Genomic DNA, 12,111 nt, shown 5'->3' with positions numbered 1-12,111 from the left:
TATAGTATATATAGAGTATATATATTATAAATAAATATAATATAAGAATTAGTATATATACGATGTATACATCTTACCCGTACATATACAAATACTTATGTTAACGTGTATGTGTGTGTGTGTGGCTTTGTGGTTTGAATATATATATTGATAAATATGTTATCGATTAGATATATATATATAATTATAATATAATATACTATATATAATATCATAATATACCATATATAGTATATATATACATATGACAATATAGTATATACATTTCATATATACATAATAAAGTATATGCTATATAAATATCATATATATATAATATATTATATATAGTATATATATATAATATATATATAATCATATGGTATATATATGATATATATCATTATATAATAGATAATATATATAGAATTATAGTATCACACACACAATTTATATATTAATCATATATAAGTAAAATATAATATCTATATATATATATAATAGATATAGTTATATATGCATATACATATATAGAAGAGCTAATCTACTATCTATGATATAGATATAGTATATTGTATATCATAATATATGTATATATTATATTAAATTCAGAGTATATGGTATATATATAGTTAAAATATATTATTGATTACTAATAAATATGATGTATATATAAATATATATATAAAATATACATAATACATATGAATAAATATAGTATACATATAGATATATTGATAAATATGTCATATTATGTATATATACTATGATATGGCACATAGTTTGTATATATATGCATTAAGTATATATATATATATAGTATATAATAGATATATTAGTAAATATATATATACATATATTTAATATGTATATATATATAGTATATATATATTATATATAATAATATATATTAGAATATATATATATGAACTTGTATGTATACATGATATTGTATATATATATGTGTATGTTAGTATAATACTATGTACACACATATACATAGATAGTATAATATATATATAATATATTAGTATATCATATATGTATATATATACATTATATATGATATATATAGTTATATATAGATATATATCTAGATATATATATATATATATATATGTATGTATAGATACGGTAAAGTTATATATATATATAATTATATATACTATATATGTATATACCTAGATGGTATACATATAAGAAACATATATACTATATATTTAATATGCATAGTATAGAAATATATATATATATATATATATAACTATATATTACATGTGATGTATAACTATGTATGATATAATATTGTGTATGTGTATATTATATCTATGGACATAAATTATATATATCTAAGAATATATATATGTGTGTACACACACACATATATATACATAAATATATTTATATATAGACAACATATATATATATAATATATATATAGATATATATATATTTAATTAGATAATAATGTATATATATATGTATGTAAGGCATGTTGTGTGTGTCATATTTATGCGTCTTTTTATCACTATCTATGCAATCCTTCGTATGTATTTATATATATTTTCATATATATAGATATATAATATAATATCATATTTCATACTATGTATACATACGCAGCATAACATCACATACATATATGTATATATATATATATATATACTAATATTATGAGTATATCTATATATATATATATATATATATGTACATATATATATATACATACACATATATATATACATACATGTATATATATATATAGTATATAACAATATATATATAAATACTATATATAGGGATATATTATATATATATGTATGTATTATTGATACGTATGTATATATATATTTAGTGATATAAATATAGTATCTCTATATATGTGATTATAACATAGGAAAGATATACTATAGAAAGATAAATATGACACATACTTAGACACAACCACACACAGCTCACCATGACACTACACATTGAGCGCGGCACTCGCGTTGTGCGTGATACAAAAAAAACACTTTCAACTATATTTATAGCTATCCTCCATCGGGGCGTGCTAGCGGTCTAAAGGCGCCTTAGTCTGAACCCGCGATCGCAAGTTCGTGAAACTCCACCATAGGTGGAGACGCATACCCCCTTAAGGGATTCCGACCCCCCCCCCCCCCCTGAACGAAAATAATTTTTTTTCTCAGTGACAATAATTTTTTAAATAATTCAAAGCGGGAGAGAAGTGCGAGGATAGGTAGGATGGATGGAGAGATATATTTAGATATGTGTATACTATATGATATTCTGAGTAGGACAAGGTTAATCTCTGGAGAGGCATTCGATCATTTTTTTTCCCCATCATAATAATCGTCAAAAAAAAAAAGCTTTTTTTGTTTTTTTTTTTTTTTTTTTTTTTTTTTTTTGTTTTTTTTTTTTCTCTCTTTTTTTTTTTCACTCTGTTATATTTTCAGAATAGCTTTTGTTCTCGAGTGAGTAGTGATAAGTGATATTCTAAAACGTGTTTTATTAGTTGACGTATAATGAAGAGATCTCTATACTTTGCGTAGTTTTATCCCTGACTGTTTGTATATTTCCAGTCTTGTTCAATCTCTTGTTTGTTGTTTTTATTTGACTAATAAGATCTTTTCCTTTCTGCTGTCCCTTTTTTGTTTACAGTTTACAATGAACAGAAAAAAAAAATATATATATTTAACAAAAAATAAAGAAACTATGAGGACAAACACGAAAGTTCAATAAAGTTACTTATTCTATTCTCTTCGTGCGTATGGACTATAATATATATGATAGTATGATATCTATAATATGATATATATAGTATATATATTTAGATAGATAGATAGATAGTAGTGTAAGGTACTATGATGATATAAGTCTATTAGTACCCAACCCCATTTACACATTACTTTTCATTTCATTCAACGTATTAAAGAAATAGATCCCCATTATTTATTGAAGTAATCTTAGAAAACCGTTCGTGTCACGAATCGATGTGGATAATCTTTCAGTGTTCCATAGGCACTATATATATAAAGAACAATACCGACGTGATCCTAATATGTTCTTATAAGTGAGTCCACTTTTCCCAGATTGCTAGTCAGGGTAGGATTGGTATTTGGAAAAAGACGAAAAAATAAAAAAATCTCAATAATAAAAATGATTGAAAAGGAGGATAATGACACTAGTGATAATGACAATGAATGATAGTAGTAATAATGAATAAGATAATAAAAATAATCAAAATATAGGATGATTACTAACCACTATATCTGATGGAAAGTAATGTTGATGAATATTATTATAACAATAATGTTAATGCCAAAAGCATTAATATGTTAGTACAAATTTGATGAGATTATGATAATGATATTGATAATGATGCTGCTGTAGATAATTATATTGGTCTTAATGATGAATGATGACGATTAAATGATAATGATGATAATGATGATAATGATAATAACTGATGAGATGAGCGTGGCGTACGTGTAATAATGATGGCATACTAATCATGATGATCATAAAAGATAATGATAACTGATAAACGATACGGATTAATTGAATTATAAATATGATGATCAGTTGGATATATAGAAATGTAATTAAAGAGAGAGAACAGGAAAAGGTGAGGGGGAGTGAGGATGAGAATGAGAGAAGAATGAGAAGCAGAGAGAACAGAAAGAGAGAGAGAGAGAGAGAAGGGAGAGAAGAGACAGATAGATAGATAGATAGATAGATAGAAATGAGAGATAGAGATCGATCGATCGATAGATAGGATAGAGCACACACACACACAGACGCGTGATACAAATACCCCTTTTAAAACCTATAATAATTAATCCCCCCACCGTGGCCGAGCGGTCTTAAGCGCGCTTGACCCTGACACTCCTGGCGATCGCCAGCTCGACATCACCAAGAGGGCGCTCCGTAAAACCCCTTCCAGGACTCGACAAGCCCACCCCCCCCCCCGAAAAACAAAATTCTTTTCAACTAATTGTTAAATAAGAGAGCGAGAGAGCGAGTGCTAGAGTAGGATGGAGAACACTATTTATAGCGTATACAAACAGTCAAGAGATAAGCGTAATTAACTAATTAATTAATTACTATAAATACTTCAACTAATACACGTTTCTAAGATATAACACTTTAGAGAACAAAAAGTTTCGTGGGAAGAAATAGACGAAGAAGAAGGAAAGAAGGAAAAAAAGTGGGAGAAAAAGAAACTACCTACCTAAGCTAACAGTACAGAAAAAGAAATAATTAAAAAAAAAAAGGTTTTTGTTTTGAGATTTGTAGGAGTATTTGATGGGAATAAATGACATAAAATGACATACCAAAAAACTTCCTCTGGCCCTCTCTCAGGATATCAACAAAAAATAAAATATAAAAAAATAAATAAATAAAAATAAATAATAAAAATTATAAAGAATAATAGTAAAAAAAGAAAAAATGTCCCTCCATCACAGGTGATCGAACAGCATCAGCGCATCCGCTGGAAAGCTTCCACAGGGTACGCCCTCGTTTCTCTCTCTTCCAGGGAATAGCAGCCACCTCTTCTCCATAGTATATTACGAGTCATGGGACGGGCACTCGCCCTCCCTTTGGATAAAGCGGTTCCTAAGACCAACGGAATGTTCCCTACCACGCGAGCACAAGACTCGCTGGAAGGGAAAATATTACAATGTGACTATCATTCGTATAAGTAATAATAGTTTATATATTAATAGTTTCTACACTTATCAGGGAGGCAACAACAGATCAAATACAATGACCGGATAGATGTTTAAGGGCACAGTGAAAATTATGTAAGGGAGGATTATGATAAAGGAATCAATGGTGAGAATGATAGTGTACTGTACTGCACGCACATACACACATGTGTGTATGTGTTGTGTGTATGTAGACAGAAGGATTATTGTTGCAGATGGAACTGCAATACGCGCAACAGTGCCAGTACACGAGCCACAGGCTACCGTCCGTAGCGCGAGTTTCAGGAAAGAAACACTATTTATATTTACAAATTATTGCTATACTTGTTTGCAAAACAATGTATGCGACGGAAAAAAATATATTAGCTGTTGGTCATATCTGTTATATTTACTCGATATACGTAATATAACACAATGAATGTTACAAAACTATGCTACATAAATTGATCAAAAGTGCATTGCAACTATCGTTACTTGCAGATATGATTTAGTTAATAACAGCTACGAACACATCGCTCAAGAAAAGGTTTGCGACAAATAAGAATAGAAAGGCAGTGAATACATAAGGAACACGACTGCAGGTAAAGGTAAGATGATGATCCTAAAACCCTACCCATTTACCCCTTATCCGTCATTTCATTGCAATTTATTTAAAAAAAAAAATAGGTAGTCCTTTATTTTATTGAAGTAATTATAGAAAAACCTTTCTGTCAACGTATCGATGTGATAACTTCTTGTAAGTGTTGCCATAAAGGCCTATATAAAAAAGAGATGCCACGTGATTCTATATATATACTTAAGAGAGAGAAATTTCACAGATGCTAGAACGGTAGGAATGTTTTTGAAAAATTCGTAAAAATAAAAAAAATAAAAAAAATGATGAAAAGAGGATCAATGACACGTAGTGATTAAGATGATAATAGATTTTTTAATACATAGTAAGATAAGAATATTGAGGAATAAAATAATCAAATTATAATATGACAACATACGCACTATACAAACAGATGAAAGTAATGATTATGATATTATAATAACAATCATGCTAATTCTAAAAGGATCAGTATGATAACAAATATGATGGATTATGATAATGATAGGGATGATGCTGATGCTGTAGATGAATAGTGATAAAGATAGGAAAAAATGGGTAAGAAATCAGTAATAAGCGTTTTGAATAGCGATAATAATAGTGATGATGATAATGATAAATGATGAGACATAACGATATTTTAGTAATAATGATAATGATGAGCACATGATGATACATACTAATTCATGATGATAATGATAATGGATAATGCTTAACGATAAGGATACGAATAATGAATGATAATGATGAAGATATATATAATAATAGAAATGGTAAAGAGGGAGACAGGAAAAAAGCACGAGTGGAGGAGAGGAAAAGAAAGAAAAAGAGAAGGAGGAGACAGAGAAAGAGAGTGAGTATAAAGAAGAGAGTGAGATCGAGTGAGTGGAAGGTGAGAGATAGCGAGTAGCGTAAGATAGATAGAGAAGGAGAAAGAGAGATAGAGAGAGAGAGAGAGAAGGGAGAGATAGGATAGATAGAATTGATGGAGAGCACAAGAAGAGAGCGATAGAGATCGATCGATAGATAGATAGAAGTAGATAGACACATTACAGCACACAGACGCGTGTGATACATAATACCCCTTTAATACCGTTAGTATTATTTAATTCCCCCCACCCCGCCGCGCACCCCTGCCCCCCCCCCACCTGTGGCTGAGCGCGTTCAAAGGCGCCTTGAGGGACCTGAACCCGCGTAGCGCAGTTCTGAATCCCCAGACGAGGCGCTCCCCTCTTCGGGGATTCGACACCAGGCCCCCCCCCCCGTACAATGAAAATCTTTTCTTCAAATAATTTAAATAAGAAGCGCGCGAGCGAGAGCGAGCTAGCTAGCTAAGATAGAATATATTTTTTATATATGTGTTTCTAATGTCATCTGACAGGCAAGGTTATTCTGGATTTCGTCATTTCTTGCAACCCCCCCCCATACATAATAAGCTCTCAAAAAAGTGTTTCTTTTTTTTTTTTCTGTTACTTAGGTAGTTTTCTGTCGTCTAATTTTTGAGGAAGGAAAGGGAGAAAGAGAATAGAAAGCTTTAGTTCTGAAGTGGATATTCTCAAAACGTTTATTAGTTGAATAAATTGAAGAGGATCAGTTTGCTAGATTATCCTTGGAATAGCCCTTGATATTTTCAGTCTGTTCTAATCTCTTGTGTTGTTTGTTATATTCATATTTTGCTGAAATAAGTATCTTTCTCTTTTCGACTGCTATGTCCCCTTTGTTACAGTATACAAGAGGACAAGAGAAAAAAAGAGTATATATATATTAAAGCAAAGGAATAAAGAAATATGAGACAACACGTATTGAGGTTCAATAAAGTTAACTATTCTTGCCTCATCGTCTTGACTATATATACTATAGATAGATAGATAGATATCGATCATGATTATTTTGCTAGTGGAGATTCAAGTTTGTATTATGATGGTAAACGAGGTTGTCGTTCAATATTTGGTTTTTGAGACATTGTACTATATATATAAAATAAAGATATAAATATATAGAAATATATATCACACACACAAGACTATAAATATAGTATTATATATATACCATAAATATAATATATAAGAATATATATATATATACTTTGTAATATACAAATACAGTAATCGCATGATCATTTAGATAATATGTAAACATATATATAAATAGATAAAATATAATATATATACAAATTTATATGTTGCAATAATACTAGAATATATATGCCAATTCCAATAGTTATAACACAATATATATGTATGAGATATGCATATTTATATGTATTTTGTATTATATATAGCACAGCTCATATGATATATATAGCATAGCATTATATATATATATATATAGATATATATATATAATAACTGTATGATTGTAAGTATCAAAGAATTTGTTGTATGTATTATAAAAGTATGGAGCCCAATAGCGATATTTAGGAGAGAAGATAGATAGATAGATAGATAGGATAGATAGATAAATAGCAATGATAAACTAGACACACACAAACACTCACACCCATACATATAACTATATATATATAAATAAAGATTCTAGAAGTAGTAGTCTATTGTATGTTTTGGACAGTTTGATATTTTTGTATTTGTGTTGGTGTGTGTCTGTGCTATGTTGTGTGAATGTGTGTGTACTTAATAATAAATAAATAATTTACATATATATTTTATATTACAGAGAAAAACAGAAACGCAATTAGGCAAAACATAACAGTTAAAAATTTACAATCACATACAACTACATACATACAACACACGAAAAAGATAAGCGCGTCTGTAAAACACACACACACCATACACACACCATAACCACACACAGTCACAGACACGACCACACACACACATTGCACGCACACAGACAGACACACAAACACACCCACACACACATTAACGAGCGGCGCGTGTGCGTGATACATAATGGCCCCTTTAAAACCTTATGAATTAATCCACCCAGTCGGCCCAGACCGAGCGGTTTCTAAGGCGCCTTAACCTGAACCCCCGAGCGATTCGCCAGTTCGAATCCCCAAGAGGGCGCTCCCCTCTTCGGGATTCGAACCCCTCCCCCCACGAAAAAAAAACATTTTTAAATAATTTGAATAAAAGAGCGAGAGAGCGAGGTAGGTAGATGGATATATATTTATATATGTGTTTAAATGTATCTGAGAGGCAAGGTATTCTGGATTCGTCATGTCTCCCCATCAGAAGAATCTCAAAAAGCTTTTTTTTTTTTCTGTACTTCGGTAGTTTCTTCGTCTATTTTCAGAAAGCTTTTGTTCTCGATGTAGATATTCTCTTAATAAAAACTTTATATGTGTTAATTAGTTGATATAATGAATAGACCTGTATGCTAGTTTATCCTTGACTGCTTGCTTGTATTTCACACAGGACTGTGTGGTGCGTGCTAGTTGTGTGTGTGGTGTGTGTTTACTGTGTGGTGTGTATCTGTGTGTGAGTCTGTTCTGTGTGTGTCTGTTTGTGTTTGTTAGTGTGTGTGTTTTGAGTGTGTGTCTTTGAGTTGTGTGTGTGTTTGTGTGTGTGTGTGTATGTTCGTGTGTGTGTGCTGTATAATTTTTAAATACTATATAGTATTGTATTTATATATAGTATATATACATAGATAAGTATATATTATATTACATTTATACATTACATACACCAAAACACAGGCACACACACACACACACACTAGTACACACACACACATAATAAATATACTCAATATATAATATAGTAGTAGTATATATAAATATAGTATATATTAAAATAACAAGTGTGTGGTGTGTGTGTGTGTGTATGTATAAGTTTGTATATATATATACTCTTATATATATATATAGATTTATATATATATATATTATATTATATATTGTGTGAGTGGTGTGTTCGTAGTGTGTGTGGTGGTGGTGTTGTGTAGTGTAGTAAAATTTTATATATATAAAAGTATTATTATATAATTATGTAATAAATATATGACATAACAATATTGTCTAACAACATATCATTTATATGGTATATTGAATATACTAATCTATCTATCTACTATGCTATCTTTCTATATATCTTGTATATATTATATATAAACATATATACTACAAGTATTTTATGAAGTATATGAATATCGGATCTATCGTATCTATCCAGCTTTCTATCTATCTATACATATCTATCTATATATTAATATTGGTACTACATATATGTATATATATAATACACACATACAACAAAATGTTTTTTATGTGTATATGAATATCTAACTATCTATATCTAACTATATACATGTATATATATACATACATACATACATACTATACTATATATATATAGATAATTAGAACAATTATATATATATACACTATATATACAAGTAGTTTATATGTATAGTGAATAGGGTCGTTCGATCTATCTATCTATCATATCTATATAAATACAGATGTATATATAGATACATGTACACACACACACACACACTACAAGGCAACCCACACACACACACTCCACACCCAGCACTACACACACAGTTCTGGGGGTGACACACTAAAACACATATGCTATATAAATATATATATATTATATATCTATATATCTAATATATATATAATAAATATCTATAAATACTATGATACTATATCCCTATAACAACAACACACACACACACACACACATATCACATTCACACACACCACACACACACACACACACACACATATAAAATATATAGTATATATATATAATATATATACATATACATAAATACATACACACACACACACACACACACACACACACAACGACACCACACTACACACACACCAACACACACATATATATATATATTATATAAATATAAATAGTATATATATATATACATATAATACTAATGTTTATATTTTTATACATTTATATATATACACATAAATATATATATTATATATACTATGCAAGGCCATGGTATGTATGTATGTTTATGTTATGTATCTCTCTCTCTCTCCTCCATCTCTCAGAGTCATCTCACCTCTTCTCGAACACGTCTCTCTCTCTACTATATATAAAGTAACATATCTATCTAATAATATATAAAGATATATAATAATACGGACATATATTATATACTTAATATCTATAGAGAGAGAGAGGAGAGAGAGAGAGAGAGAAAGGGAAGAGATAGGTTTTATAGATAGAGCAAAGGTTAGAGAGAAATATATCAACTACAATGCTAAAAAAAAATTCTCCCTCCAAAGAGCACGCATAAACTCACGCGGTTAATAATGAGGTGATATTTGAAAGATTATTTTTAGTTAATCTCATAAAGACAAAATATGAACAAAGCAACCGAGTTACTTCAGTCATAAACATAACTTGATAGAAGACCCATATATCTCCTCTCTCCTCTCTTTCCTCTCTCTACTTTCGTCTTTCTCTCGGCTTCGAGGTCTTCTCTCTCTCTCTTCATCCCCCTAATCGTTTCTTCTCTCTCTCTTTAATCTCCTTTGGTCTAATTCCCTTTCTCTCTCTACCATCTCTCTCTCTCCTCTCGTCCCTCTCTCTTCAGTCTTCATCCTCTCTCTCGTCGCTCTACTCTCATGTCCCTCACTCTCTCTCTTCGCTCCCTTCTCTCCCTCCCATCCCTCTCTCTCGTCTCTCTCGTCTCTCTTCTCATCTCTCCACCATCTCTCTCTTACTCTCTCTCATACTTACCCTCTGCATCTCTCTCTCTCTCTTCTCTCTTACTCTCTCGTCAAGCACACCGTCTCTCCTCGTCAAACTCTCTCTTCTTCCTCTCCTGAATCCTCCCTCACGATACTTTCCCTTCTCTACTCTCTCTCTCAACCTCTCTCTCGTCAATCTCCTCCTGTGCTTCGGGTCACTACTCAACACATCTCTCTCCTCCGTCTCTCGCATCTCTACATCACTCTCAATCTCATTCTGCTCATCTCTCTCTCATCCCCACTCGCTTCCGCCCTTCCCTCACCATCCTCTCTCTCCCTCTTCATCTCTGCTCTCTTCGCATCGAAAATCAATCTCACTTCTCGTCTCTCTCTCATTCTCTCTCCCTCTCTCCCTCGCCTCTACCTCTCACCCTCTCTCTCGTGCCTCTCTCGCACTCCTCTCTCTCTCTTCTCTCCCTCTGCTCGTCTCTCTCTTCCCTCTCTCGCCTCACGTCGACCTCTCTCTCTCTCTCTCTCACACAGGAAATTGACCTTCTCCCCTCTCATCTCTCTCTCGTCTCTCTACAGATCATCTCTTCTCTCTCTAGGGAGTCTCTCTCTCTTCTCTCAATATATAAATACTTACTATATATATGATATAATATAATATATCTTATAATATATATAGATAGCCAAAACGATGAGACAGAATAGTACCTTTATTGAACTTCAACGTGTGTCACATTCCAATATTTTCTTTATTCGTTGTTATATTATATTGTGTTTTTTCTCTCTGTCATTGCGTTTAGTGCAACCAAAGGGAATAGCCGCAAAAGACAGATATTAATAGCACAAATAAAAAAACATAACAAGAGATTAACAAGACTGAAATCACATACACACAGTCAAGGATTCACGAACTACAATAAGTAATGTAATAATACAACTAATGACACGATTTAGAATATCCATTGAGAACAAAAAAGCTTTCTGAAAATAGACGAAGAAAACTACGCTAAGTACAGAAAAAAAAGCTTTTTAGATCATTCATGATAGGAAGAACTACAAATCCAGAAGACCTTGCCTCTCCAGATATCCACGAGCATTAAAAAAAAAATACGCTCACGAATACGGGGGTTTGAAATAAGAAATAGAACGGCTGTAATACTAAGGCGAACACGACTGCG

The sequence above is a fragment of the Penaeus japonicus genome, unplaced genomic scaffold (genome assembly GCF_977035675.1).
Source record: "Penaeus japonicus unplaced genomic scaffold, GWHDUDI00000001_assembly GWHDUDI00000018, whole genome shotgun sequence".
Classification (NCBI taxonomy): Eukaryota; Metazoa; Arthropoda; class Malacostraca; order Decapoda; family Penaeidae; genus Penaeus; species Penaeus japonicus.
The sequence above is the reverse complement of the archived record's forward strand: the minus strand, read 5'-3'. Positions refer to the sequence as shown.